General features: G+C 53.3%; 17 non-coding genes across 17 annotated transcripts; 13 read left to right on the forward strand and 4 right to left on the reverse strand.

Moving 5' to 3' along the window:
• The first annotated feature begins 270 nt into the window (after window positions 1–270).
• On the forward strand, window positions 271–353 carry TRNAL-UAA (transfer RNA leucine (anticodon UAA)). Its single transcript has one exon. It is a non-coding gene; the product is annotated as a tRNA-Leu (tRNA).
• A 2,143-nt stretch (window positions 354–2,496) lies between these two features.
• TRNAL-UAA (transfer RNA leucine (anticodon UAA)) lies at window positions 2,497–2,579 on the forward strand. The gene has a single exon. It is a non-coding gene; the product is annotated as a tRNA-Leu (tRNA).
• A 2,143-nt stretch (window positions 2,580–4,722) lies between these two features.
• Window positions 4,723–4,805, forward strand: TRNAL-UAA (transfer RNA leucine (anticodon UAA)). The gene has a single exon. It is a non-coding gene; the product is annotated as a tRNA-Leu (tRNA).
• Window positions 4,806–6,948: 2,143 nt separating this feature from the next.
• TRNAL-UAA (transfer RNA leucine (anticodon UAA)) lies at window positions 6,949–7,031 on the forward strand. The gene has a single exon. It is a non-coding gene; the product is annotated as a tRNA-Leu (tRNA).
• A 2,143-nt stretch (window positions 7,032–9,174) lies between these two features.
• TRNAL-UAA (transfer RNA leucine (anticodon UAA)) lies at window positions 9,175–9,257 on the forward strand. Its single transcript has one exon. It is a non-coding gene; the product is annotated as a tRNA-Leu (tRNA).
• Window positions 9,258–10,383: 1,126 nt separating this feature from the next.
• TRNAE-CUC (transfer RNA glutamic acid (anticodon CUC)) lies at window positions 10,384–10,455 on the reverse strand. The gene has a single exon. It is a non-coding gene; the product is annotated as a tRNA-Glu (tRNA).
• Window positions 10,456–11,400: 945 nt separating this feature from the next.
• TRNAL-UAA (transfer RNA leucine (anticodon UAA)) lies at window positions 11,401–11,483 on the forward strand. The gene has a single exon. It is a non-coding gene; the product is annotated as a tRNA-Leu (tRNA).
• Window positions 11,484–13,620: 2,137 nt separating this feature from the next.
• On the forward strand, window positions 13,621–13,703 carry TRNAL-UAA (transfer RNA leucine (anticodon UAA)). Its single transcript has one exon. It is a non-coding gene; the product is annotated as a tRNA-Leu (tRNA).
• A 2,143-nt stretch (window positions 13,704–15,846) lies between these two features.
• On the forward strand, window positions 15,847–15,929 carry TRNAL-UAA (transfer RNA leucine (anticodon UAA)). Its single transcript has one exon. It is a non-coding gene; the product is annotated as a tRNA-Leu (tRNA).
• A 1,126-nt stretch (window positions 15,930–17,055) lies between these two features.
• Window positions 17,056–17,127, reverse strand: TRNAE-CUC (transfer RNA glutamic acid (anticodon CUC)). Its single transcript has one exon. It is a non-coding gene; the product is annotated as a tRNA-Glu (tRNA).
• A 945-nt stretch (window positions 17,128–18,072) lies between these two features.
• On the forward strand, window positions 18,073–18,155 carry TRNAL-UAA (transfer RNA leucine (anticodon UAA)). The gene has a single exon. It is a non-coding gene; the product is annotated as a tRNA-Leu (tRNA).
• A 2,137-nt stretch (window positions 18,156–20,292) lies between these two features.
• TRNAL-UAA (transfer RNA leucine (anticodon UAA)) lies at window positions 20,293–20,375 on the forward strand. Its single transcript has one exon. It is a non-coding gene; the product is annotated as a tRNA-Leu (tRNA).
• Window positions 20,376–21,501: 1,126 nt separating this feature from the next.
• On the reverse strand, window positions 21,502–21,573 carry TRNAE-CUC (transfer RNA glutamic acid (anticodon CUC)). The gene has a single exon. It is a non-coding gene; the product is annotated as a tRNA-Glu (tRNA).
• A 945-nt stretch (window positions 21,574–22,518) lies between these two features.
• On the forward strand, window positions 22,519–22,601 carry TRNAL-UAA (transfer RNA leucine (anticodon UAA)). Its single transcript has one exon. It is a non-coding gene; the product is annotated as a tRNA-Leu (tRNA).
• A 2,137-nt stretch (window positions 22,602–24,738) lies between these two features.
• Window positions 24,739–24,821, forward strand: TRNAL-UAA (transfer RNA leucine (anticodon UAA)). Its single transcript has one exon. It is a non-coding gene; the product is annotated as a tRNA-Leu (tRNA).
• A 1,126-nt stretch (window positions 24,822–25,947) lies between these two features.
• On the reverse strand, window positions 25,948–26,019 carry TRNAE-CUC (transfer RNA glutamic acid (anticodon CUC)). Its single transcript has one exon. It is a non-coding gene; the product is annotated as a tRNA-Glu (tRNA).
• Window positions 26,020–26,964: 945 nt separating this feature from the next.
• On the forward strand, window positions 26,965–27,047 carry TRNAL-UAA (transfer RNA leucine (anticodon UAA)). Its single transcript has one exon. It is a non-coding gene; the product is annotated as a tRNA-Leu (tRNA).
• The last annotated feature ends 18 nt before the right edge of the window (window positions 27,048–27,065 follow it).

Raw genomic sequence — 27,065 nt, forward strand, 5'->3', positions numbered from 1 at the left:
AAATCCTAGCCACTAGACCACCAGGGAGGAGATGCTCTTGTGAGCCTGCCTTGCTCACTTCCTTATTGTGACTAAGCTAACTCCACTGTATAGATTGCCCATAAAGTACGAGTGGGGAAAAGTTAGGTGTCACACAGTGTGTTTGTCATAAGCAATTACCTTTATCCTCCTGCAAAAGCCTTTTTACTCTGCAATCACCTCTTGCTGGACAGCCTGCGCTGGAGCAGCCAGCATGAAAAGGGAGCTGAGTAAGGCAGGGCCTAGGGTCTCACCAGGGTGGCCGAGTGGTTAAGGCGTTGGACTTAAGATCCAATGGACAGTTGTCCGCATGGGTTCGAGCCCCATCCCTGGTATGGGTTTTCAGCGGGTGTGTAGGAACTTGCAGATGCTTTTGTAAAGCATTTTCCTCTGCCCTCCTCACCCTCCCAGTGCCCTTCCTTAACAGTCCCAATTCACGTCTCAGCTGTGGGGTCTGCTGCTACTCTGCACTTAGCATGGATGCTTCCCAAAGCAATGCAGTGCCACCTACGCAGAGCCCCTGCTTAGAGAAATACACCTCCTATGTCTTTTCCCACTGAAGGGAGCAGGAGGAAGTACTTGCTTCCTGGGGAACATGGGCCTGCCACTGGAATTTGTTAACCCGCCTCTTGCGGATTTCTCCCCTTTCTTTGATTTACACCTGCAGGCTCTCCCTTGCCATCGGAGCAGGATCTGCTGATGCAGGCCCGGCTGGATCAAATGTGCAAAGGCTTGTCCCCAGGCCTCGGGAAAAAATTGAGCAGAGATTCCCGCCTCCGCCTCCGCCTCCTCTTGCCTTCCGAACGGGCTTCCAAACGGGCAATGCCCTGACGGGTCCCCCACGCCCCATCCTGCCCATGCCCACACCCCTGTATATGAGGGTGACCCATGTCCCTCACCCTCCATGCTCGAACGGAAGACACGTGTGTCCTGAGGGGAGCGCCAGACAGGCATTTCTCCGGCCAGGCAGACCCCTGCAGCACCCGTTAAGCTCCAAAGCCTGTACATTCCCAAGATGCCACTGGTCACTATGCAAATCAGACAGCCCTGGCCACACCCTCTCCGCCGCTGGGCTCTGCTGCTTTCGGTACGTGCAGCTCAGCTTTTTCTTACCCTGAACCAGACTTCCGTTTCAGCAAAAAGGTGGGTTGCAGTGGGTCCGGGATGCCATTTGGAGACAAAGCCTGCGGCCCTGTCAAAGATGACTTCCTGCCGCACAACATGTGGTCAGAAGCCTACGAAAAGAAGCGCACCTCGGAATACAGAATCTCACTTCCTCAAGAGCCTTGCACAAGAGATTTTCCTCCCGCCGAGGAAAGCAACTCAAAGGGAACCTTGCGAAAATCAAATTAGGAGCCAGATTGCGGGATGCTAGGCAAACTGTTTGTCAGAAAAGCAAATTCATTTTGAGAAGCCCTGACCTGCGGGAAGGAAAAGCATTCAAGGGCAGAAGAAGGACTGTTCCCTGACCGGGAATCGAACCCAGGCCGCGGCGGTGAGAGCGCCAAATCCTAACCACTAGACCACCAGGGAACCCACAGCCATACAGCAAAAGTTCCTACACTGCTCTCCTAGTGACAAAGCTCATGGGGGCTGAAAGCATATTTTATTCTACAGCGAATATGAATCAGAACTTGAAAAAACACTCATGATTCCACCAGACTGTTTGTCACTTCCAAGCACAGGCCATCCCCTCCCCCGTGCTACTGAACCGACGAATTCCTGTACAATCGGGATCCCCGGGAAATCACAAGAGGGACACCTAGTGGCCGCTGATAGCTCAAAGACAGCTGGTACACCTTCTCACACCTACCTCGTTATTCAGCTTGCTGGAAGAATACATTGCGAATGACCGATTCAAGAGTGCAAGGGAGAAGAGTGCTCCAAAGTAGATGTATACATCGCAGCCGGGTTTTCCAGCAATTTACCTTTCTGATGAGCTGGTACTGCACTTTACGCCCACATAGAGCACCTGACTGGGTGGGGGACTGCGTGCGCATGAAGGTGGCTGAGGGCAATGGGAGCAAAGCAACCTGGGACACAGGGGACCCAGCCCCTTTCCTCTGCTTTCGTCTATAGGTCGGGGTGCCTTTTTAAGGACCTTCGATTAAAAAAAGCTGAGCTGCGTGGACAAATTACGCACGTCTACGTCTTAGAGGGATCTTCCCTGACCGGGAATCGAACCCGGGCCGCGGCGGTGAAAGCGCCAAATCCTAGCCACTAGACCACCAGGGAGGAGATGCTCTTGTGAGCCTGCCTTGCTCACTTCCTTATTGTGACTAAGCTAACTCCACTGTATAGATTGCCCATAAAGTACGAGTGGGGAAAAGTTAGGTGTCACACAGCGTGTTTGTCATAAGCAATTACCTTTATCCTCCTGCAAAAGCCTTTTTACTCTGCAATCACCTCTTGCTGGACAGCCTGCGCTGGAGCAGCCAGCATGAAAAGGGAGCTGAGTAAGGCAGGGCCTAGGGTCTCACCAGGGTGGCCGAGTGGTTAAGGCGTTGGACTTAAGATCCAATGGACAGTTGTCCGCATGGGTTCGAGCCCCATCCCTGGTATGGGTTTTCAGCGGGTGTGTAGGAACTTGCAGATGCTTTTGTAAAGCATTTTCCTCTGCCCTCCTCACCCTCCCAGTGCCCTTCCTTAACAGTCCCAATTCACGTCTCAGCTGTGGGGTCTGCTGCTACTCTGCACTTAGCATGGATGCTTCCCAAAGCAATGCAGTGCCACCTACGCAGAGCCCCTGCTTAGAGAAATACACCTCCTATGTCTTTTCCCACTGAAGGGAGCAGGAGGAAGTACTTGCTTCCTGGGGAACATGGGCCTGCCACTGGAATTTGTTAACCCGCCTCTTGCGGATTTCTCCCCTTTCTTTGATTTACACCTGCAGGCTCTCCCTTGCCATCGGAGCAGGATCTGCTGATGCAGGCCCGGCTGGATCAAATGTGCAAAGGCTTGTCCCCAGGCCTCGGGAAAAAATTGAGCAGAGATTCCCGCCTCCGCCTCCGCCTCCTCTTGCCTTCCGAACGGGCTTCCAAACGGGCAATGCCCTGACGGGTCCCCCACGCCCCATCCTGCCCATGCCCACACCCCTGTATATGAGGGTGACCCATGTCCCTCACCCTCCATGCTCGAACGGAAGACACGTGTGTCCTGAGGGGAGCGCCAGACAGGCATTTCTCCGGCCAGGCAGACCCCTGCAGCACCCGTTAAGCTCCAAAGCCTGTACATTCCCAAGATGCCACTGGTCACTATGCAAATCAGACAGCCCTGGCCACACCCTCTCCGCCGCTGGGCTCTGCTGCTTTCGGTACGTGCAGCTCAGCTTTTTCTTACCCTGAACCAGACTTCCGTTTCAGCAAAAAGGTGGGTTGCAGTGGGTCCGGGATGCCATTTGGAGACAAAGCCTGCGGCCCTGTCAAAGATGACTTCCTGCCGCACAACATGTGGTCAGAAGCCTACGAAAAGAAGCGCACCTCGGAATACAGAATCTCACTTCCTCAAGAGCCTTGCACAAGAGATTTTCCTCCCGCCGAGGAAAGCAACTCAAAGGGAACCTTGCGAAAATCAAATTAGGAGCCAGATTGCGGGATGCTAGGCAAACTGTTTGTCAGAAAAGCAAATTCATTTTGAGAAGCCCTGACCTGCGGGAAGGAAAAGCATTCAAGGGCAGAAGAAGGACTGTTCCCTGACCGGGAATCGAACCCAGGCCGCGGCGGTGAGAGCGCCGAATCCTAACCACTAGACCACCAGGGAACCCACAGCCATACTGCAAAAGTTCCTACACTGCTCTCCTAGTGACAAAGCTCATGGGGGCTGAAAGCATATTTTATTCTACAGCGAATATGAATCAGAACTTGAAAAAACACTCATGATTCCACCAGACTGTTTGTCACTTCCAAGCACAGGCCATCCCCTCCCCCGTGCTACTGAACCGACGAATTCCTGTACAATCGGGATCCCCGGGAAATCACAAGAGGGACACCTAGTGGCCGCTGATAGCTCAAAGACAGCTGGTACACCTTCTCACACCTACCTCGTTATTCAGCTTGCTGGAAGAATACATTGCGAATGACCGATTCAAGAGTGCAAGGGAGAAGAGTGCTCCAAAGTAGATGTATACATCGCAGCCGGGTTTTCCAGCAATTTACCTTTCTGATGAGCTGGTACTGCACTTTACGCCCACATAGAGCACCTGACTGGGTGGGGGACTGCGTGCGCATGAAGGTGGCTGAGGGCAATGGGAGCAAAGCAACCTGGGACACAGGGGACCCAGCCCCTTTCCTCTGCTTTCGTCTATAGGTCGGGGTGCCTTTTTAAGGACCTTCGATTAAAAAAAGCTGAGCTGCGTGGACAAATTACGCACGTCTACGTCTTAGAGGGATCTTCCCGGACCGGGAATCGAACCCGGGCCGCGGCGGTGAAAGCGCCAAATCCTAGCCACTAGACCACCAGGGAGGAGATGCTCTTGTGAGCCTGCCTTGCTCACTTCCTTATTGTGACTAAGCTAACTCCACTGTATAGATTGCCCATAAAGTACGAGTGGGGAAAAGTTAGGTGTCACACAGTGTGTTTGTCATAAGCAATTACCTTTATCCTCCTGCAAAAGCCTTTTTACTCTGCAATCACCTCTTGCTGGACAGCCTGCGCTGGAGCAGCCAGCATGAAAAGGGAGCTGAGTAAGGCAGGGCCTAGGGTCTCACCAGGGTGGCCGAGTGGTTAAGGCGTTGGACTTAAGATCCAATGGACAGTTGTCCGCATGGGTTCGAGCCCCATCCCTGGTATGGGTTTTCAGCGGGTGTGTAGGAACTTGCAGATGCTTTTGTAAAGCATTTTCCTCTGCCCTCCTCACCCTCCCAGTGCCCTTCCTTAACAGTCCCAATTCACGTCTCAGCTGTGGGGTCTGCTGCTACTCTGCACTTAGCATGGATGCTTCCCAAAGCAATGCAGTGCCACCTACGCAGAGCCCCTGCTTAGAGAAATACACCTCCTATGTCTTTTCCCACTGAAGGGAGCAGGAGGAAGTACTTGCTTCCTGGGGAACATGGGCCTGCCACTGGAATTTGTTAACCCGCCTCTTGCGGATTTCTCCCCTTTCTTTGATTTACACCTGCAGGCTCTCCCTTGCCATCGGAGCAGGATCTGCTGATGCAGGCCCGGCTGGATCAAATGTGCAAAGGCTTGTCCCCAGGCCTCGGGAAAAAATTGAGCAGAGATTCCTGCCTCCGCCTCCGCCTCCTCTTGCCTTCCGAACGGGCTTCCAAACGGGCAATGCCCTGACGGGTCCCCCACGCCCCATCCTGCCCATGCCCACACCCCTGTATATGAGGGTGACCCATGTCCCTCACCCTCCATGCTCGAACGGAAGACACGTGTGTCCTGAGGGGAGCGCCAGACAGGCATTTCTCCGGCCAGGCAGACCCCTGCAGCACCCGTTAAGCTCCAAAGCCTGTACATTCCCAAGATGCCACTGGTCACTATGCAAATCAGACAGCCCTGGCCACACCCTCTCCGCCGCTGGGCTCTGCTGCTTTCGGTACGTGCAGCTCAGCTTTTTCTTACCCTGAACCAGACTTCCGTTTCAGCAAAAAGGTGGGTTGCAGTGGGTCCGGGATGCCATTTGGAGACAAAGCCTGCGGCCCTGTCAAAGATGACTTCCTGCCGCACAACATGTGGTCAGAAGCCTACGAAAAGAAGCGCACCTCGGAATACAGAATCTCACTTCCTCAAGAGCCTTGCACAAGAGATTTTCCTCCCGCCGAGGAAAGCAACTCAAAGGGAACCTTGCGAAAATCAAATTAGGAGCCAGATTGCGGGATGCTAGGCAAACTGTTTGTCAGAAAAGCAAATTCATTTTGAGAAGCCCTGACCTGCGGGAAGGAAAAGCATTCAAGGGCAGAAGAAGGACTGTTCCCTGACCGGGAATCGAACCCAGGCCGCGGCGGTGAGAGCGCCGAATCCTAACCACTAGACCACCAGGGAACCCACAGCCATACTGCAAAAGTTCCTACACTGCTCTCCTAGTGACAAAGCTCATGGGGGCTGAAAGCATATTTTATTCTACAGCGAATATGAATCAGAACTTGAAAAAACACTCATGATTCCACCAGACTGTTTGTCACTTCCAAGCACAGGCCATCCCCTCCCCCGTGCTACTGAACCGACGAATTCCTGTACAATCGGGATCCCCGGGAAATCACAAGAGGGACACCTAGTGGCCGCTGATAGCTCAAAGACAGCTGGTACACCTTCTCACACCTACCTCGTTATTCAGCTTGCTGGAAGAATACATTGCGAATGACCGATTCAAGAGTGCAAGGGAGAAGAGTGCTCCAAAGTAGATGTATACATCGCAGCCGGGTTTTCCAGCAATTTACCTTTCTGATGAGCTGGTACTGCACTTTACGCCCACATAGAGCACCTGACTGGGTGGGGGACTGCGTGCGCATGAAGGTGGCTGAGGGCAATGGGAGCAAAGCAACCTGGGACACAGGGGACCCAGCCCCTTTCCTCTGCTTTCGTCTATAGGTCGGGGTGCCTTTTTAAGGACCTTCGATTAAAAAAAGCTGAGCTGCGTGGACAAATTACGCACGTCTACGTCTTAGAGGGATCTTCCCGGACCGGGAATCGAACCCGGGCCGCGGCGGTGAAAGCGCCAAATCCTAGCCACTAGACCACCAGGGAGGAGATGCTCTTGTGAGCCTGCCTTGCTCACTTCCTTATTGTGACTAAGCTAACTCCACTGTATAGATTGCCCATAAAGTACGAGTGGGGAAAAGTTAGGTGTCACACAGTGTGTTTGTCATAAGCAATTACCTTTATCCTCCTGCAAAAGCCTTTTTACTCTGCAATCACCTCTTGCTGGACAGCCTGCGCTGGAGCAGCCAGCATGAAAAGGGAGCTGAGTAAGGCAGGGCCTAGGGTCTCACCAGGGTGGCCGAGTGGTTAAGGCGTTGGACTTAAGATCCAATGGACAGTTGTCCGCATGGGTTCGAGCCCCATCCCTGGTATGGGTTTTCAGCGGGTGTGTAGGAACTTGCAGATGCTTTTGTAAAGCATTTTCCTCTGCCCTCCTCACCCTCCCAGTGCCCTTCCTTAACAGTCCCAATTCACGTCTCAGCTGTGGGGTCTGCTGCTACTCTGCACTTAGCATGGATGCTTCCCAAAGCAATGCAGTGCCACCTACGCAGAGCCCCTGCTTAGAGAAATACACCTCCTATGTCTTTTCCCACTGAAGGGAGCAGGAGGAAGTACTTGCTTCCTGGGGAACATGGGCCTGCCACTGGAATTTGTTAACCCGCCTCTTGCGGATTTCTCCCCTTTCTTTGATTTACACCTGCAGGCTCTCCCTTGCCATCGGAGCAGGATCTGCTGATGCAGGCCCGGCTGGATCAAATGTGCAAAGGCTTGTCCCCAGGCCTCGGGAAAAAATTGAGCAGAGATTCCTGCCTCCGCCTCCGCCTCCTCTTGCCTTCCGAACGGGCTTCCAAACGGGCAATGCCCTGACGGGTCCCCCACGCCCCATCCTGCCCATGCCCACACCCCTGTATATGAGGGTGACCCATGTCCCTCACCCTCCATGCTCGAACGGAAGACACGTGTGTCCTGAGGGGAGCGCCAGACAGGCATTTCTCCGGCCAGGCAGACCCCTGCAGCACCCGTTAAGCTCCAAAGCCTGTACATTCCCAAGATGCCACTGGTCACTATGCAAATCAGACAGCCCTGGCCACACCCTCTCCGCCGCTGGGCTCTGCTGCTTTCGGTACGTGCAGCTCAGCTTTTTCTTACCCTGAACCAGACTTCCGTTTCAGCAAAAAGGTGGGTTGCAGTGGGTCCGGGATGCCATTTGGAGACAAAGCCTGCGGCCCTGTCAAAGATGACTTCCTGCCGCACAACATGTGGTCAGAAGCCTACGAAAAGAAGCGCACCTCGGAATACAGAATCTCACTTCCTCAAGAGCCTTGCACAAGAGATTTTCCTCCCGCCGAGGAAAGCAACTCAAAGGGAACCTTGCGAAAATCAAATTAGGAGCCAGATTGCGGGATGCTAGGCAAACTGTTTGTCAGAAAAGCAAATTCATTTTGAGAAGCCCTGACCTGCGGGAAGGAAAAGCATTCAAGGGCAGAAGAAGGACTGTTCCCTGACCGGGAATCGAACCCAGGCCGCGGCGGTGAGAGCGCCAAATCCTAACCACTAGACCACCAGGGAACCCACAGCCATACAGCAAAAGTTCCTACACTGCTCTCCTAGTGACAAAGCTCATGGGGGCTGAAAGCATATTTTATTCTACAGCGAATATGAATCAGAACTTGAAAAAACACTCATGATTCCACCAGACTGTTTGTCACTTCCAAGCACAGGCCATCCCCTCCCCCGTGCTACTGAACCGACGAATTCCTGTACAATCGGGATCCCCGGGAAATCACAAGAGGGACACCTAGTGGCCGCTGATAGCTCAAAGACAGCTGGTACACCTTCTCACACCTACCTCGTTATTCAGCTTGCTGGAAGAATACATTGCGAATGACCGATTCAAGAGTGCAAGGGAGAAGAGTGCTCCAAAGTAGATGTATACATCGCAGCCGGGTTTTCCAGCAATTTACCTTTCTGATGAGCTGGTACTGCACTTTACGCCCACATAGAGCACCTGACTGGGTGGGGGACTGCGTGCGCATGAAGGTGGCTGAGGGCAATGGGAGCAAAGCAACCTGGGACACAGGGGACCCAGCCCCTTTCCTCTGCTTTCGTCTATAGGTCGGGGTGCCTTTTTAAGGACCTTCGATTAAAAAAAGCTGAGCTGCGTGGACAAATTACGCACGTCTACGTCTTAGAGGGATCTTCCCTGACCGGGAATCGAACCCGGGCTGCGGCGGTGAAAGCGCCAAATCCTAGCCACTAGACCACCAGGGAGGAGATGCTCTTGTGAGCCTGCCTTGCTCACTTCCTTATTGTGACTAAGCTAACTCCACTGTATAGATTGCCCATAAAGTACGAGTGGGGAAAAGTTAGGTGTCACACAGCGTGTTTGTCATAAGCAATTACCTTTATCCTCCTGCAAAAGCCTTTTTACTCTGCAATCACCTCTTGCTGGACAGCCTGCGCTGGAGCAGCCAGCATGAAAAGGGAGCTGAGTAAGGCAGGGCCTAGGGTCTCACCAGGGTGGCCGAGTGGTTAAGGCGTTGGACTTAAGATCCAATGGACAGTTGTCCGCATGGGTTCGAGCCCCATCCCTGGTATGGGTTTTCAGCGGGTGTGTAGGAACTTGCAGATGCTTTTGTAAAGCATTTTCCTCTGCCCTCCTCACCCTCCCAGTGCCCTTCCTTAACAGTCCCAATTCACGTCTCAGCTGTGGGGTCTGCTGCTACTCTGCACTTAGCATGGATGCTTCCCAAAGCAATGCAGTGCCACCTACGCAGAGCCCCTGCTTAGAGAAATACACCTCCTATGTCTTTTCCCACTGAAGGGAGCAGGAGGAAGTACTTGCTTCCTGGGGAACATGGGCCTGCCACTGGAATTTGTTAACCCGCCTCTTGCGGATTTCTCCCCTTTCTTTGATTTACACCTGCAGGCTCTCCCTTGCCATCGGAGCAGGATCTGCTGATGCAGGCCCGGCTGGATCAAATGTGCAAAGGCTTGTCCCCAGGCCTCGGGAAAAAATTGAGCAGAGATTCCCGCCTCCGCCTCCGCCTCCTCTTGCCTTCCGAACGGGCTTCCAAACGGGCAATGCCCTGACGGGTCCCCCACGCCCCATCCTGCCCATGCCCACACCCCTGTATATGAGGGTGACCCATGTCCCTCACCCTCCATGCTCGAACGGAAGACACGTGTGTCCTGAGGGGAGCGCCAGACAGGCATTTCTCCGGCCAGGCAGACCCCTGCAGCACCCGTTAAGCTCCAAAGCCTGTACATTCCCAAGATGCCACTGGTCACTATGCAAATCAGACAGCCCTGGCCACACCCTCTCCGCCGCTGGGCTCTGCTGCTTTCGGTACGTGCAGCTCAGCTTTTTCTTACCCTGAACCAGACTTCCGTTTCAGCAAAAAGGTGGGTTGCAGTGGGTCCGGGATGCCATTTGGAGACAAAGCCTGCGGCCCTGTCAAAGATGACTTCCTGCCGCACAACATGTGGTCAGAAGCCTACGAAAAGAAGCGCACCTCGGAATACAGAATCTCACTTCCTCAAGAGCCTTGCACAAGAGATTTTCCTCCCGCCGAGGAAAGCAACTCAAAGGGAACCTTGCGAAAATCAAATTAGGAGCCAGATTGCGGGATGCTAGGCAAACTGTTTGTCAGAAAAGCAAATTCATTTTGAGAAGCCCTGACCTGCGGGAAGGAAAAGCATTCAAGGGCAGAAGAAGGACTGTTCCCTGACCGGGAATCGAACCCGGGCCGCGGCGGTGAGAGCGCCAAATCCTAACCACTAGACCACCAGGGAACCCACAGCCATACAGCAAAAGTTCCTACACTGCTCTCCTAGTGACAAAGCTCATGGGGGCTGAAAGCATATTTTATTCTACAGCGAATATGAATCAGAACTTGAAAAAACACTCATGATTCCACCAGACTGTTTGTCACTTCCAAGCACAGGCCATCCCCTCCCCCGTGCTACTGAACCGACGATTTCCTGTACAATCGGGATCCCCGGGAAATCACAAGAGGGACACCTAGTGGCCGCTGATAGCTCAAAGACAGCTGGTACACCTTCTCACACCTACCTCGTTATTCAGCTTGCTGGAAGAATACATTGCGAATGACCGATTCAAGAGTGCAAGGGAGAAGAGTGCTCCAAAGTAGATGTATACATCGCAGCCGGGTTTTCCAGCAATTTACCTTTCTGATGAGCTGGTACTGCACTTTACGCCCACATAGAGCACCTGACTGGGTGGGGGACTGCGTGCGCATGAAGGTGGCTGAGGGCAATGGGAGCAAAGCAACCTGGGACACAGGGGACCCAGCCCCTTTCCTCTGCTTTCGTCTATAGGTCGGGGTGCCTTTTTAAGGACCTTCGATTAAAAAAAGCTGAGCTGCGTGGACAAATTACGCACGTCTACGTCTTAGAGGAATCTTCCCTGACCGGGAATCGAACCCGGGCCGCGGCGGTGAAAGCGCCAAATCCTAGCCACTAGACCACCAGGGAGGAGATGCTCTTGTGAGCCTGCCTTGCTCACTTCCTTATTGTGACTAAGCTAACTCCACTGTATAGATTGCCCATAAAGTACGAGTGGGGAAAAGTTAGGTGTCACACAGTGTGTTTGTCATAAGCAATTACCTTTATCCTCCTGCAAAAGCCTTTTTACTCTGCAATCACCTCTTGCTGGACAGCCTGCGCTGGAGCAGCCAGCATGAAAAGGGAGCTGAGTAAGGCAGGGCCTAGGTTCTCACCAGGGTGGCCGAGTGGTTAAGGCGTTGGACTTAAGATCCAATGGACAGTTGTCCGCATGGGTTCGAGCCCCATCCCTGGTATGGGTTTTCAGCGGGTGTGTAGGAACTTGCAGATGCTTTTGTAAAGCATTTTCCTCTGCCCTCCTCACCCTCCCAGTGCCCTTCCTTAACAGTCCCAATTCACGTCTCAGCTGTGGGGTCTGCTGCTACTCTGCACTTAGCATGGATGCTTCCCAAAGCAATGCAGTGCCACCTACGCAGAGCCCCTGCTTAGAGAAATACACCTCCTATGTCTTTTCCCACTGAAGGCAGCAGGAGGAAGTACTTGCTTCCTGGGGAACATGGGCCTGCCACTGGAATTTGTTAACCCGCCTCTTGCGGATTTCTCCCCTTTCTTTGATTTACACCTGCAGGCTCTCCCTTGCCATCGGAGCAGGATCTGCTGATGCAGGCCCGGCTGGATCAAATGTGCAAAGGCTTGTCCCCAGGCCTCGGGAAAAAATTGAGCAGAGATTCCCGCCTCCGCCTCCTCTTGCCTTCCGAACGGGCTTCCAAAGGGGCAATGCCCTGACGGGTCCCCCACGCCCCATCCTGCCCATGCCCACACCCCTGTATATGAGGGTGACCCATGTCCCTCACCCTCCATGCTCGAACGGAAGACACGTGTGTCCTGAGGGGAGCGCCAGACAGGCATTTCTCCGGCCAGGCAGACCCCTGCAGCACCCGTTAAGCTCCAAAGCCTGTACATTCCCAAGATGCCACTGGTCACTATGCAAATCAGACAGCCCTGGCCACACCCTCTCCGCCGCTGGGCTCTGCTGCTTTCGGTACGTGCAGCTCAGCTTTTTCTTACCCTGAACCAGACTTCCGTTTCAGCAAAAAGGTGGGTTGCAGTGGGTCCGGGATGCCATTTGGAGACAAAGCCTGCGGCCCTGTCAAAGATGACTTCCTGCCGCACAACATGTGGTCAGAAGCCTACGAAAAGAAGCGCACCTCGGAATACAGAATCTCACTTCCTCAAGAGCCTTGCACAAGAGATTTTCCTCCCGCCGAGGAAAGCAACTCAAAGGGAACCTTGCGAAAATCAAATTAGGAGCCAGATTGCGGGATGCTAGGCAAACTGTTTGTCAGAAAAGCAAATTCATTTTGAGAAGCCCTGACCTGCGGGAAGGAAAAGCATTCAAGGGCAGAAGAAGGACTGTTCCCTGACCGGGAATCGAACCCAGGCCGCGGCGGTGAGAGCGCCGAATCCTAACCACTAGACCACCAGGGAACCCACAGCCATACTGCAAAAGTTCCTACACTGCTCTCCTAGTGACAAAGCTCATGGGGGCTGAAAGCATATTTTATTCTACAGCGAATATGAATCAGAACTTGAAAAAACACTCATGATTCCACCAGACTGTTTGTCACTTCCAAGCACAGGCCATCCCCTCCCCCGTGCTACTGAACCGACGAATTCCTGTACAATCGGGATCCCCGGGAAATCACAAGAGGGACACCTAGTGGCCGCTGATAGCTCAAAGACAGCTGGTACACCTTCTCACACCTACCTCGTTATTCAGCTTGCTGGAAGAATACATTGCGAATGACCGATTCAAGAGTGCAAGGGAGAAGAGTGCTCCAAAGTAGATGTATACATCGCAGCCGGGTTTTCCAGCAATTTACCTTTCTGATGAGCTGGTACTGCACTTTACGCCCACATAGAGCACCTGACTGGGTGGGGGACTGCGTGCGCATGAAGGTGGCTGAGGGCAATGGGAGCAAAGCAACCTGGGACACAGGGGACCCAGCCCCTTTCCTCTGCTTTCGTCTATAGGTCGGGGTGCCTTTTTAAGGACCTTCGATTAAAAAAAGCTGAGCTGCGTGGACAAATTACGCACGTCTACGTCTTAGAGGGATCTTCCCGGACCGGGAATCGAACCCGGGCCGCGGCGGTGAAAGCGCCAAATCCTAGCCACTAGACCACCAGGGAGGAGATGCTCTTGTGAGCCTGCCTTGCTCACTTCCTTATTGTGACTAAGCTAACTCCACTGTATAGATTGCCCATAAAGTACGAGTGGGGAAAAGTTAGGTGTCACACAGTGTGTTTGTCATAAGCAATTACCTTTATCCTCCTGCAAAAGCCTTTTTACTCTGCAATCACCTCTTGCTGGACAGCCTGCGCTGGAGCAGCCAGCATGAAAAGGGAGCTGAGTAAGGCAGGGCCTAGGGTCTCACCAGGGTGGCCGAGTGGTTAAGGCGTTGGACTTAAGATCCAATGGACAGTTGTCCGCATGGGTTCGAGCCCCATCCCTGGTATGGGTTTTCAGCGGGTGTGTAGGAACTTGCAGATGCTTTTGTAAAGCATTTTCCTCTGCCCTCCTCACCCTCCCAGTGCCCTTCCTTAACAGTCCCAATTCACGTCTCAGCTGTGGGGTCTGCTGCTACTCTGCACTTAGCATGGATGCTTCCCAAAGCAATGCAGTGCCACCTACGCAGAGCCCCTGCTTAGAGAAATACACCTCCTATGTCTTTTCCCACTGAAGGGAGCAGGAGGAAGTACTTGCTTCCTGGGGAACATGGGCCTGCCACTGGAATTTGTTAACCCGCCTCTTGCGGATTTCTCCCCTTTCTTTGATTTACACCTGCAGGCTCTCCCTTGCCATCGGAGCAGGATCTGCTGATGCAGGCCCGGCTGGATCAAATGTGCAAAGGCTTGTCCCCAGGCCTCGGGAAAAAATTGAGCAGAGATTCCTGCCTCCGCCTCCGCCTCCTCTTGCCTTCCGAACGGGCTTCCAAACGGGCAATGCCCTGACGGGTCCCCCACGCCCCATCCTGCCCATGCCCACACCCCTGTATATGAGGGTGACCCATGTCCCTCACCCTCCATGCTCGAACGGAAGACACGTGTGTCCTGAGGGGAGCGCCAGACAGGCATTTCTCCGGCCAGGCAGACCCCTGCAGCACCCGTTAAGCTCCAAAGCCTGTACATTCCCAAGATGCCACTGGTCACTATGCAAATCAGACAGCCCTGGCCACACCCTCTCCGCCGCTGGGCTCTGCTGCTTTCGGTACGTGCAGCTCAGCTTTTTCTTACCCTGAACCAGACTTCCGTTTCAGCAAAAAGGTGGGTTGCAGTGGGTCCGGGATGCCATTTGGAGACAAAGCCTGCGGCCCTGTCAAAGATGACTTCCTGCCGCACAACATGTGGTCAGAAGCCTACGAAAAGAAGCGCACCTCGGAATACAGAATCTCACTTCCTCAAGAGCCTTGCACAAGAGATTTTCCTCCCGCCGAGGAAAGCAACTCAAAGGGAACCTTGCGAAAATCAAATTAGGAGCCAGATTGCGGGATGCTAGGCAAACTGTTTGTCAGAAAAGCAAATTCATTTTGAGAAGCCCTGACCTGCGGGAAGGAAAAGCATTCAAGGGCAGAAGAAGGACTGTTCCCTGACCGGGAATCGAACCCAGGCCGCGGCGGTGAGAGCGCCAAATCCTAACCACTAGACCACCAGGGAACCCACAGCCATACAGCAAAAGTTCCTACACTGCTCTCCTAGTGACAAAGCTCATGGGGGCTGAAAGCATATTTTATTCTACAGCGAATATGAATCAGAACTTGAAAAAACACTCATGATTCCACCAGACTGTTTGTCACTTCCAAGCACAGGCCATCCCCTCCCCCGTGCTACTGAACCGACGAATTCCTGTACAATCGGGATCCCCGGGAAATCACAAGAGGGACACCTAGTGGCCGCTGATAGCTCAAAGACAGCTGGTACACCTTCTCACACCTACCTCGTTATTCAGCTTGCTGGAAGAATACATTGCGAATGACCGATTCAAGAGTGCAAGGGAGAAGAGTGCTCCAAAGTAGATGTATACATCGCAGCCGGGTTTTCCAGCAATTTACCTTTCTGATGAGCTGGTACTGCACTTTACGCCCACATAGAGCACCTGACTGGGTGGGGGACTGCGTGCGCATGAAGGTGGCTGAGGGCAATGGGAGCAAAGCAACCTGGGACACAGGGGACCCAGCCCCTTTCCTCTGCTTTCGTCTATAGGTCGGGGTGCCTTTTTAAGGACCTTCGATTAAAAAAAGCTGAGCTGCGTGGACAAATTACGCACGTCTACGTCTTAGAGGGATCTTCCCTGACCGGGAATCGAACCCGGGCTGCGGCGGTGAAAGCGCCAAATCCTAGCCACTAGACCACCAGGGAGGAGATGCTCTTGTGAGCCTGCCTTGCTCACTTCCTTATTGTGACTAAGCTAACTCCACTGTATAGATTGCCCATAAAGTACGAGTGGGGAAAAGTTAGGTGTCACACAGCGTGTTTGTCATAAGCAATTACCTTTATCCTCCTGCAAAAGCCTTTTTACTCTGCAATCACCTCTTGCTGGACAGCCTGCGCTGGAGCAGCCAGCATGAAAAGGGAGCTGAGTAAGGCAGGGCCTAGGGTCTCACCAGGGTGGCCGAGTGGTTAAGGCGTTGGACTTAAGATCCAATGGACAGTTGTCCGCATGGGTTCGAGCCCCATCCCTGGTATGGGTTTTCAGCGGGTGTGTAGGAACTTGCAGATGCTTTTGTAAAGCATTTTCCTCTGCCCTCCTCACCCTCCCAGTGCCCTTCCTTAACAGTCCCAATTCACGTCTCAGCTGTGGGGTCTGCTGCTACTCTGCACTTAGCATGGATGCTTCCCAAAGCAATGCAGTGCCACCTACGCAGAGCCCCTGCTTAGAGAAATACACCTCCTATGTCTTTTCCCACTGAAGGGAGCAGGAGGAAGTACTTGCTTCCTGGGGAACATGGGCCTGCCACTGGAATTTGTTAACCCGCCTCTTGCGGATTTCTCCCCTTTCTTTGATTTACACCTGCAGGCTCTCCCTTGCCATCGGAGCAGGATCTGCTGATGCAGGCCCGGCTGGATCAAATGTGCAAAGGCTTGTCCCCAGGCCTCGGGAAAAAATTGAGCAGAGATTCCCGCCTCCGCCTCCGCCTCCTCTTGCCTTCCGAACGGGCTTCCAAACGGGCAATGCCCTGACGGGTCCCCCACGCCCCATCCTGCCCATGCCCACACCCCTGTATATGAGGGTGACCCATGTCCCTCACCCTCCATGCTCGAACGGAAGACACGTGTGTCCTGAGGGGAGCGCCAGACAGGCATTTCTCCGGCCAGGCAGACCCCTGCAGCACCCGTTAAGCTCCAAAGCCTGTACATTCCCAAGATGCCACTGGTCACTATGCAAATCAGACAGCCCTGGCCACACCCTCTCCGCCGCTGGGCTCTGCTGCTTTCGGTACGTGCAGCTCAGCTTTTTCTTACCCTGAACCAGACTTCCGTTTCAGCAAAAAGGTGGGTTGCAGTGGGTCCGGGATGCCATTTGGAGACAAAGCCTGCGGCCCTGTCAAAGATGACTTCCTGCCGCACAACATGTGGTCAGAAGCCTACGAAAAGAAGCGCACCTCGGAATACAGAATCTCACTTCCTCAAGAGCCTTGCACAAGAGATTTTCCTCCCGCCGAGGAAAGCAACTCAAAGGGAACCTTGCGAAAATCAAATTAGGAGCCAGATTGCGGGATGCTAGGCAAACTGTTTGTCAGAAAAGCAAATTCATTTTGAGAAGCCCTGACCTGCGGGAAGGAAAAGCATTCAAGGGCAGAAGAAGGACTGTTCCCTGACCGGGAATCGAACCCGGGCCGCGGCGGTGAGAGCGCCAAATCCTAACCACTAGACCACCAGGGAACCCACAGCCATACAGCAAAAGTTCCTACACTGCTCTCCTAGTGACAAAGCTCATGGGGGCTGAAAGCATATTTTATTCTACAGCGAATATGAATCAGAACTTGAAAAAACACTCATGATTCCACCAGACTGTTTGTCACTTCCAAGCACAGGCCATCCCCTCCCCCGTGCTACTGAACCGACGATTTCCTGTACAATCGGGATCCCCGGGAAATCACAAGAGGGACACCTAGTGGCCGCTGATAGCTCAAAGACAGCTGGTACACCTTCTCACACCTACCTCGTTATTCAGCTTGCTGGAAGAATACATTGCGAATGACCGATTCAAGAGTGCAAGGGAGAAGAGTGCTCCAAAGTAGATGTATACATCGCAGCCGGGTTTTCCAGCAATTTACCTTTCTGATGAGCTGGTACTGCACTTTACGCCCACATAGAGCACCTGACTGGGTGGGGGACTGCGTGCGCATGAAGGTGGCTGAGGGCAATGGGAGCAAAGCAACCTGGGACACAGGGGACCCAGCCCCTTTCCTCTGCTTTCGTCTATAGGTCGGGGTGCCTTTTTAAGGACCTTCGATTAAAAAAAGCTGAGCTGCGTGGACAAATTACGCACGTCTACGTCTTAGAGGAATCTTCCCTGACCGGGAATCGAACCCGGGCCGCGGCGGTGAAAGCGCCAAATCCTAGCCACTAGACCACCAGGGAGGAGATGCTCTTGTGAGCCTGCCTTGCTCACTTCCTTATTGTGACTAAGCTAACTCCACTGTATAGATTGCCCATAAAGTACGAGTGGGGAAAAGTTAGGTGTCACACAGTGTGTTTGTCATAAGCAATTACCTTTATCCTCCTGCAAAAGCCTTTTTACTCTGCAATCACCTCTTGCTGGACAGCCTGCGCTGGAGCAGCCAGCATGAAAAGGGAGCTGAGTAAGGCAGGGCCTAGGTTCTCACCAGGGTGGCCGAGTGGTTAAGGCGTTGGACTTAAGATCCAATGGACAGTTGTCCGCATGGGTTCGAGCCCCATCCCTGGTATGGGTTTTCAGCGGGTGTGTAGGAACTTGCAGATGCTTTTGTAAAGCATTTTCCTCTGCCCTCCTCACCCTCCCAGTGCCCTTCCTTAACAGTCCCAATTCACGTCTCAGCTGTGGGGTCTGCTGCTACTCTGCACTTAGCATGGATGCTTCCCAAAGCAATGCAGTGCCACCTACGCAGAGCCCCTGCTTAGAGAAATACACCTCCTATGTCTTTTCCCACTGAAGGCAGCAGGAGGAAGTACTTGCTTCCTGGGGAACATGGGCCTGCCACTGGAATTTGTTAACCCGCCTCTTGCGGATTTCTCCCCTTTCTTTGATTTACACCTGCAGGCTCTCCCTTGCCATCGGAGCAGGATCTGCTGATGCAGGCCCGGCTGGATCAAATGTGCAAAGGCTTGTCCCCAGGCCTCGGGAAAAAATTGAGCAGAGATTCCCGCCTCCGCCTCCTCTTGCCTTCCGAACGGGCTTCCAAAGGGGCAATGCCCTGACGGGTCCCCCACGCCCCATCCTGCCCATGCCCACACCCCTGTATATGAGGGTGACCCATGTCCCTCACCCTCCATGCTCGAACGGAAGACACGTGTGTCCTGAGGGGAGCGCCAGACAGGCATTTCTCCGGCCAGGCAGACCCCTGCAGCACCCGTTAAGCTCCAAAGCCTGTACATTCCCAAGATGCCACTGGTCACTATGCAAATCAGACAGCCCTGGCCACACCCTCTCCGCCGCTGGGCTCTGCTGCTTTCGGTACGTGCAGCTCAGCTTTTTCTTACCCTGAACCAGACTTCCGTTTCAGCAAAAAGGTGGGTTGCAGTGGGTCCGGGATGCCATTTGGAGACAAAGCCTGCGGCCCTGTCAAAGATGACTTCCTGCCGCACAACATGTGGTCAGAAGCCTACGAAAAGAAGCGCACCTCGGAATACAGAATCTCACTTCCTCAAGAGCCTTGCACAAGAGATTTTCCTCCCGCCGAGGAAAGCAACTCAAAGGGAACCTTGCGAAAATCAAATTAGGAGCCAGATTGCGGGATGCTAGGCAAACTGTTTGTCAGAAAAGCAAATTCATTTTGAGAAGCCCTGACCTGCGGGAAGGAAAAGCATTCAAGGGCAGAAGAAGGACTGTTCCCTGACCGGGAATCGAACCCAGGCCGCGGCGGTGAGAGCGCCGAATCCTAACCACTAGACCACCAGGGAACCCACAGCCATACTGCAAAAGTTCCTACACTGCTCTCCTAGTGACAAAGCTCATGGGGGCTGAAAGCATATTTTATTCTACAGCGAATATGAATCAGAACTTGAAAAAACACTCATGATTCCACCAGACTGTTTGTCACTTCCAAGCACAGGCCATCCCCTCCCCCGTGCTACTGAACCGACGAATTCCTGTACAATCGGGATCCCCGGGAAATCACAAGAGGGACACCTAGTGGCCGCTGATAGCTCAAAGACAGCTGGTACACCTTCTCACACCTACCTCGTTATTCAGCTTGCTGGAAGAATACATTGCGAATGACCGATTCAAGAGTGCAAGGGAGAAGAGTGCTCCAAAGTAGATGTATACATCGCAGCCGGGTTTTCCAGCAATTTACCTTTCTGATGAGCTGGTACTGCACTTTACGCCCACATAGAGCACCTGACTGGGTGGGGGACTGCGTGCGCATGAAGGTGGCTGAGGGCAATGGGAGCAAAGCAACCTGGGACACAGGGGACCCAGCCCCTTTCCTCTGCTTTCGTCTATAGGTCGGGGTGCCTTTTTAAGGACCTTCGATTAAAAAAAGCTGAGCTGCGTGGACAAATTACGCACGTCTACGTCTTAGAGGGATCTTCCCTGACCGGGAATCGAACCCGGGCTGCGGCGGTGAAAGCGCCAAATCCTAGCCACTAGACCACCAGGGAGGAGATGCTCTTGTGAGCCTGCCTTGCTCACTTCCTTATTGTGACTAAGCTAACTCCACTGTATAGATTGCCCATAAAGTACGAGTGGGGAAAAGTTAGGTGTCACACAGCGTGTTTGTCATAAGCAATTACCTTTATCCTCCTGCAAAAGCCTTTTTACTCTGCAATCACCTCTTGCTGGACAGCCTGCGCTGGAGCAGCCAGCATGAAAAGGGAGCTGAGTAAGGCAGGGCCTAGGGTCTCACCAGGGTGGCCGAGTGGTTAAGGCGTTGGACTTAAGATCCAATGGACAGTTGTCCGCATGGGTTCGAGCCCCATCCCTGGTATGGGTTTTCAGCGGGTGTGTAGGAACTTGCAGATGCTTTTGTAAAGCATTTTCCTCTGCCCTCCTCACCCTCCCAGTGCCCTTCCTTAACAGTCCCAATTCACGTCTCAGCTGTGGGGTCTGCTGCTACTCTGCACTTAGCATGGATGCTTCCCAAAGCAATGCAGTGCCACCTACGCAGAGCCCCTGCTTAGAGAAATACACCTCCTATGTCTTTTCCCACTGAAGGGAGCAGGAGGAAGTACTTGCTTCCTGGGGAACATGGGCCTGCCACTGGAATTTGTTAACCCGCCTCTTGCGGATTTCTCCCCTTTCTTTGATTTACACCTGCAGGCTCTCCCTTGCCATCGGAGCAGGATCTGCTGATGCAGGCCCGGCTGGATCAAATGTGCAAAGGCTTGTCCCCAGGCCTCGGGAAAAAATTGAGCAGAGATTCCCGCCTCCGCCTCCGCCTCCTCTTGCCTTCCGAACGGGCTTCCAAACGGGCAATGCCCTGACGGGTCCCCCACGCCCCATCCTGCCCATGCCCACACCCCTGTATATGAGGGTGACCCATGTCCCTCACCCTCCATGCTCGAACGGAAGACACGTGTGTCCTGAGGGGAGCGCCAGACAGGCATTTCTCCGGCCAGGCAGACCCCTGCAGCACCCGTTAAGCTCCAAAGCCTGTACATTCCCAAGATGCCACTGGTCACTATGCAAATCAGACAGCCCTGGCCACACCCTCTCCGCCGCTGGGCTCTGCTGCTTTCGGTACGTGCAGCTCAGCTTTTTCTTACCCTGAACCAGACTTCCGTTTCAGCAAAAAGGTGGGTTGCAGTGGGTCCGGGATGCCATTTGGAGACAAAGCCTGCGGCCCTGTCAAAGATGACTTCCTGCCGCACAACATGTGGTCAGAAGCCTACGAAAAGAAGCGCACCTCGGAATACAGAATCTCACTTCCTCAAGAGCCTTGCACAAGAGATTTTCCTCCCGCCGAGGAAAGCAACTCAAAGGGAACCTTGCGAAAATCAAATTAGGAGCCAGATTGCGGGATGCTAGGCAAACTGTTTGTCAGAAAAGCAAATTCATTTTGAGAAGCCCTGACCTGCGGGAAGGAAAAGCATTCAAGGGCAGAAGAAGGACTGTTCCCTGACCGGGAATCGAACCCGGGCCGCGGCGGTGAGAGCGCCAAATCCTAACCACTAGACCACCAGGGAACCCACAGCCATACAGCAAAAGTTCCTACACTGCTCTCCTAGTGACAAAGCTCATGGGGGCTGAAAGCATATTTTATTCTACAGCGAATATGAATCAGAACTTGAAAAAACACTCATGATTCCACCAGACTGTTTGTCACTTCCAAGCACAGGCCATCCCCTCCCCCGTGCTACTGAACCGACGATTTCCTGTACAATCGGGATCCCCGGGAAATCACAAGAGGGACACCTAGTGGCCGCTGATAGCTCAAAGACAGCTGGTACACCTTCTCACACCTACCTCGTTATTCAGCTTGCTGGAAGAATACATTGCGAATGACCGATTCAAGAGTGCAAGGGAGAAGAGTGCTCCAAAGTAGATGTATACATCGCAGCCGGGTTTTCCAGCAATTTACCTTTCTGATGAGCTGGTACTGCACTTTACGCCCACATAGAGCACCTGACTGGGTGGGGGACTGCGTGCGCATGAAGGTGGCTGAGGGCAATGGGAGCAAAGCAACCTGGGACACAGGGGACCCAGCCCCTTTCCTCTGCTTTCGTCTATAGGTCGGGGTGCCTTTTTAAGGACCTTCGATTAAAAAAAGCTGAGCTGCGTGGACAAATTACGCACGTCTACGTCTTAGAGGGATCTTCCCTGACCGGGAATCGAACCCGGGCCGCGGCGGTGAAAGCGCCAAATCCTAGCCACTAGACCACCAGGGAGGAGATGCTCTTGTGAGCCTGCCTTGCTCACTTCCTTATTGTGACTAAGCTAACTCCACTGTATAGATTGCCCATAAAGTACGAGTGGGGAAAAGTTAGGTGTCACACAGTGTGTTTGTCATAAGCAATTACCTTTATCCTCCTGCAAAAGCCTTTTTACTCTGCAATCACCTCTTGCTGGACAGCCTGCGCTGGAGCAGCCAGCATGAAAAGGGAGCTGAGTAAGGCAGGGCCTAGGTTCTCACCAGGGTGGCCGAGTGGTTAAGGCGTTGGACTTAAGATCCAATGGACAGTTGTCCGCATGGGTTCGAGCCCCATCCCTGGTATGGGTTTTCAGCGGGTGTGTAGGAACTTGCAGATGCTTTTGTAAAGCATTTTCCTCTGCCCTCCTCACCCTCCCAGTGCCCTTCCTTAACAGTCCCAATTCACGTCTCAGCTGTGGGGTCTGCTGCTACTCTGCACTTAGCATGGATGCTTCCCAAAGCAATGCAGTGCCACCTACGCAGAGCCCCTGCTTAGAGAAATACACCTCCTATGTCTTTTCCCACTGAAGGCAGCAGGAGGAAGTACTTGCTTCCTGGGGAACATGGGCCTGCCACTGGAATTTGTTAACCCGCCTCTTGCGGATTTCTCCCCTTTCTTTGATTTACACCTGCAGGCTCTCCCTTGCCATCGGAGCAGGATCTGCTGATGCAGGCCCGGCTGGATCAAATGTGCAAAGGCTTGTCCCCAGGCCTCGGGAAAAAATTGAGCAGAGATTCCCGCCTCCGCCTCCTCTTGCCTTCCGAACGGGCTTCCAAAGGGGCAATGCCCTGACGGGTCCCCCACGCCCCATCCTGCCCATGCCCACACCCCTGTATATGAGGGTGACCCATGTCCCTCACCCTCCATGCTCGAACGGAAGACACGTGTGTCCTGAGGGGAGCGCCAGACAGGCATTTCTCCGGCCAGGCAGACCCCTGCAGCACCCGTTAAGCTCCAAAGCCTGTACATTCCCAAGATGCCACTGGTCACTATGCAAATCAGACAGCCCTGGCCACACCCTCTCCGCCGCTGGGCTCTGCTGCTTTCGGTACGTGCAGCTCAGCTTTTTCTTACCCTGAACCAGACTTCCGTTTCAGCAAAAAGGTGGGTTGCAGTGGGTCCGGGATGCCATTTGGAGACAAAGCCTGCGGCCCTGTCAAAGATGACTTCCTGCCGCACAACATGTGGTCAGAAGCCTACGAAAAGAAGCGCACCTCGGAATACAGAATCTCACTTCCTCAAGAGCCTTGCACAAGAGATTTTCCTCCCGCCGAGGAAAGCAACTCAAAGGGAACCTTGCGAAAATCAAATTAGGAGCCAGATTGCGGGATGCTAGGCAAACTGTTTGTCAGAAAAGCAAATTCATTTTGAGAAGCCCTGACCTGCGGGAAGGAAAAGCATTCAAGGGCAGAAGAAGGACTGTTCCCTGACCGGGAATCGAACCCAGGCCGCGGCGGTGAGAGCGCCGAATCCTAACCACTAGACCACCAGGGAACCCACAGCCATACTGCAAAAGTTCCTACACTGCTCTCCTAGTGACAAAGCTCATGGGGGCTGAAAGCATATTTTATTCTACAGCGAATATGAATCAGAACTTGAAAAAACACTCATGATTCCACCAGACTGTTTGTCACTTCCAAGCACAGGCCATCCCCTCCCCCGTGCTACTGAACCGACGAATTCCTGTACAATCGGGATCCCCGGGAAATCACAAGAGGGACACCTAGTGGCCGCTGATAGCTCAAAGACAGCTGGTACACCTTCTCACACCTACCTCGTTATTCAGCTTGCTGGAAGAATACATTGCGAATGACCGATTCAAGAGTGCAAGGGAGAAGAGTGCTCCAAAGTAGATGTATACATCGCAGCCGGGTTTTCCAGCAATTTACCTTTCTGATGAGCTGGTACTGCACTTTACGCCCACATAGAGCACCTGACTGGGTGGGGGACTGCGTGCGCATGAAGGTGGCTGAGGGCAATGGGAGCAAAGCAACCTGGGACACAGGGGACCCAGCCCCTTTCCTCTGCTTTCGTCTATAGGTCGGGGTGCCTTTTTAAGGACCTTCGATTAAAAAAAGCTGAGCTGCGTGGACAAATTACGCACGTCTACGTCTTAGAGGGATCTTCCCTGACCGGGAATCGAACCCGGGCTGCGGCGGTGAAAGCGCCAAATCCTAGCCACTAGACCACCAGGGAGGAGATGCTCTTGTGAGCCTGCCTTGCTCACTTCCTTATTGTGACTAAGCTAACTCCACTGTATAGATTGCCCATAAAGTACGAGTGGGGAAAAGTTAGGTGTCACACAGCGTGTTTGTCATAAGCAATTACCTTTATCCTCCTGCAAAAGCCTTTTTACTCTGCAATCACCTCTTGCTGGACAGCCTGCGCTGGAGCAGCCAGCATGAAAAGGGAGCTGAGTAAGGCAGGGCCTAGGGTCTCACCAGGGTGGCCGAGTGGTTAAGGCGTTGGACTTAAGATCCAATGGACAGTTGTCCGCATGGGTTCGAGCCCCATCCCTGGTATGGGTTTTCAGCGGGTGTGTAGGAACTTGCAGATGCTTTTGTAAAGCATTTTCCTCTGCCCTCCTCACCCTCCCAGTGCCCTTCCTTAACAGTCCCAATTCACGTCTCAGCTGTGGGGTCTGCTGCTACTCTGCACTTAGCATGGATGCTTCCCAAAGCAATGCAGTGCCACCTACGCAGAGCCCCTGCTTAGAGAAATACACCTCCTATGTCTTTTCCCACTGAAGGGAGCAGGAGGAAGTACTTGCTTCCTGGGGAACATGGGCCTGCCACTGGAATTTGTTAACCCGCCTCTTGCGGATTTCTCCCCTTTCTTTGATTTACACCTGCAGGCTCTCCCTTGCCATCGGAGCAGGATCTGCTGATGCAGGCCCGGCTGGATCAAATGTGCAAAGGCTTGTCCCCAGGCCTCGGGAAAAAATTGAGCAGAGATTCCCGCCTCCGCCTCCGCCTCCTCTTGCCTTCCGAACGGGCTTCCAAACGGGCAATGCCCTGACGGGTCCCCCACGCCCCATCCTGCCCATGCCCACACCCCTGTATATGAGGGTGACCCATGTCCCTCACCCTCCATGCTCGAACGGAAGACACGTGTGTCCTGAGGGGAGCGCCAGACAGGCATTTCTCCGGCCAGGCAGACCCCTGCAGCACCCGTTAAGCTCCAAAGCCTGTACATTCCCAAGATGCCACTGGTCACTATGCAAATCAGACAGCCCTGGCCACACCCTCTCCGCCGCTGGGCTCTGCTGCTTTCGGTACGTGCAGCTCAGCTTTTTCTTACCCTGAACCAGACTTCCGTTTCAGCAAAAAGGTGGGTTGCAGTGGGTCCGGGATGCCATTTGGAGACAAAGCCTGCGGCCCTGTCAAAGATGACTTCCTGCCGCACAACATGTGGTCAGAAGCCTACGAAAAGAAGCGCACCTCGGAATACAGAATCTCACTTCCTCAAGAGCCTTGCACAAGAGATTTTCCTCCCGCCGAGGAAAGCAACTCAAAGGGAACCTTGCGAAAATCAAATTAGGAGCCAGATTGCGGGATGCTAGGCAAACTGTTTGTCAGAAAAGCAAATTCATTTTGAGAAGCCCTGACCTGCGGGAAGGAAAAGCATTCAAGGGCAGAAGAAAGACTGTTCCCTGACCGGGAATCGAACCCGGGCCGCGGCGGTGAGAGCGCCAAATCCTAACCACTAGACCACCAGGGAACCCACAGCCATACAGCAAAAGTTCCTACACTGCTCTCCTAGTGACAAAGCTCATGGGGGCTGAAAGCATATTTTATTCTACAGCGAATATGAATCAGAACTTGAAAAAACACTCATGATTCCACCAGACTGTTTGTCACTTCCAAGCACAGGCCATCCCCTCCCCCGTGCTACTGAACCGACGATTTCCTGTACAATCGGGATCCCCGGGAAATCACAAGAGGGACACCTAGTGGCCGCTGATAGCTCAAAGACAGCTGGTACACCTTCTCACACCTACCTCGTTATTCAGCTTGCTGGAAGAATACATTGCGAATGACCGATTCAAGAGTGCAAGGGAGAAGAGTGCTCCAAAGTAGATGTATACATCGCAGCCGGGTTTTCCAGCAATTTACCTTTCTGATGAGCTGGTACTGCACTTTACGCCCACATAGAGCACCTGACTGGGTGGGGGACTGCGTGCGCATGAAGGTGGCTGAGGGCAATGGGAGCAAAGCAACCTGGGACACAGGGGACCCAGCCCCTTTCCTCTGCTTTCGTCTATAGGTCGGGGTGCCTTTTTAAGGACCTTCGATTAAAAAAAGCTGAGCTGCGTGGACAAATTACGCACGTCTACGTCTTAGAGGGATCTTCCCTGACCGGGAATCGAACCCGGGCCGCGGCGGTGAAAGCGCCAAATCCTAGCCACTAGACCACCAGGGAGGAGATGCTCTTGTGAGCCTGCCTTGCTCACTTCCTTATTGTGACTAAGCTAACTCCACTGTATAGATTGCCCATAAAGTACGAGTGGGGAAAAGTTAGGTGTCACACAGTGTGTTTGTCATAAGCAATTACCTTTATCCTCCTGCAAAAGCCTTTTTACTCTGCAATCACCTCTTGCTGGACAGCCTGCGCTGGAGCAGCCAGCATGAAAAGGGAGCTGAGTAAGGCAGGGCCTAGGTTCTCACCAGGGTGGCCGAGTGGTTAAGGCGTTGGACTTAAGATCCAATGGACAGTTGTCCGCATGGGTTCGAGCCCCATCCCTGGTATGGGTTTTCAGCGGGTGT

This window comes from Triturus cristatus, chromosome 5_2 (genome assembly GCF_964204655.1).
Source record: "Triturus cristatus chromosome 5_2, aTriCri1.1, whole genome shotgun sequence".
Lineage (NCBI taxonomy): Eukaryota > Metazoa > Chordata > Amphibia > Caudata > Salamandridae > Triturus > Triturus cristatus.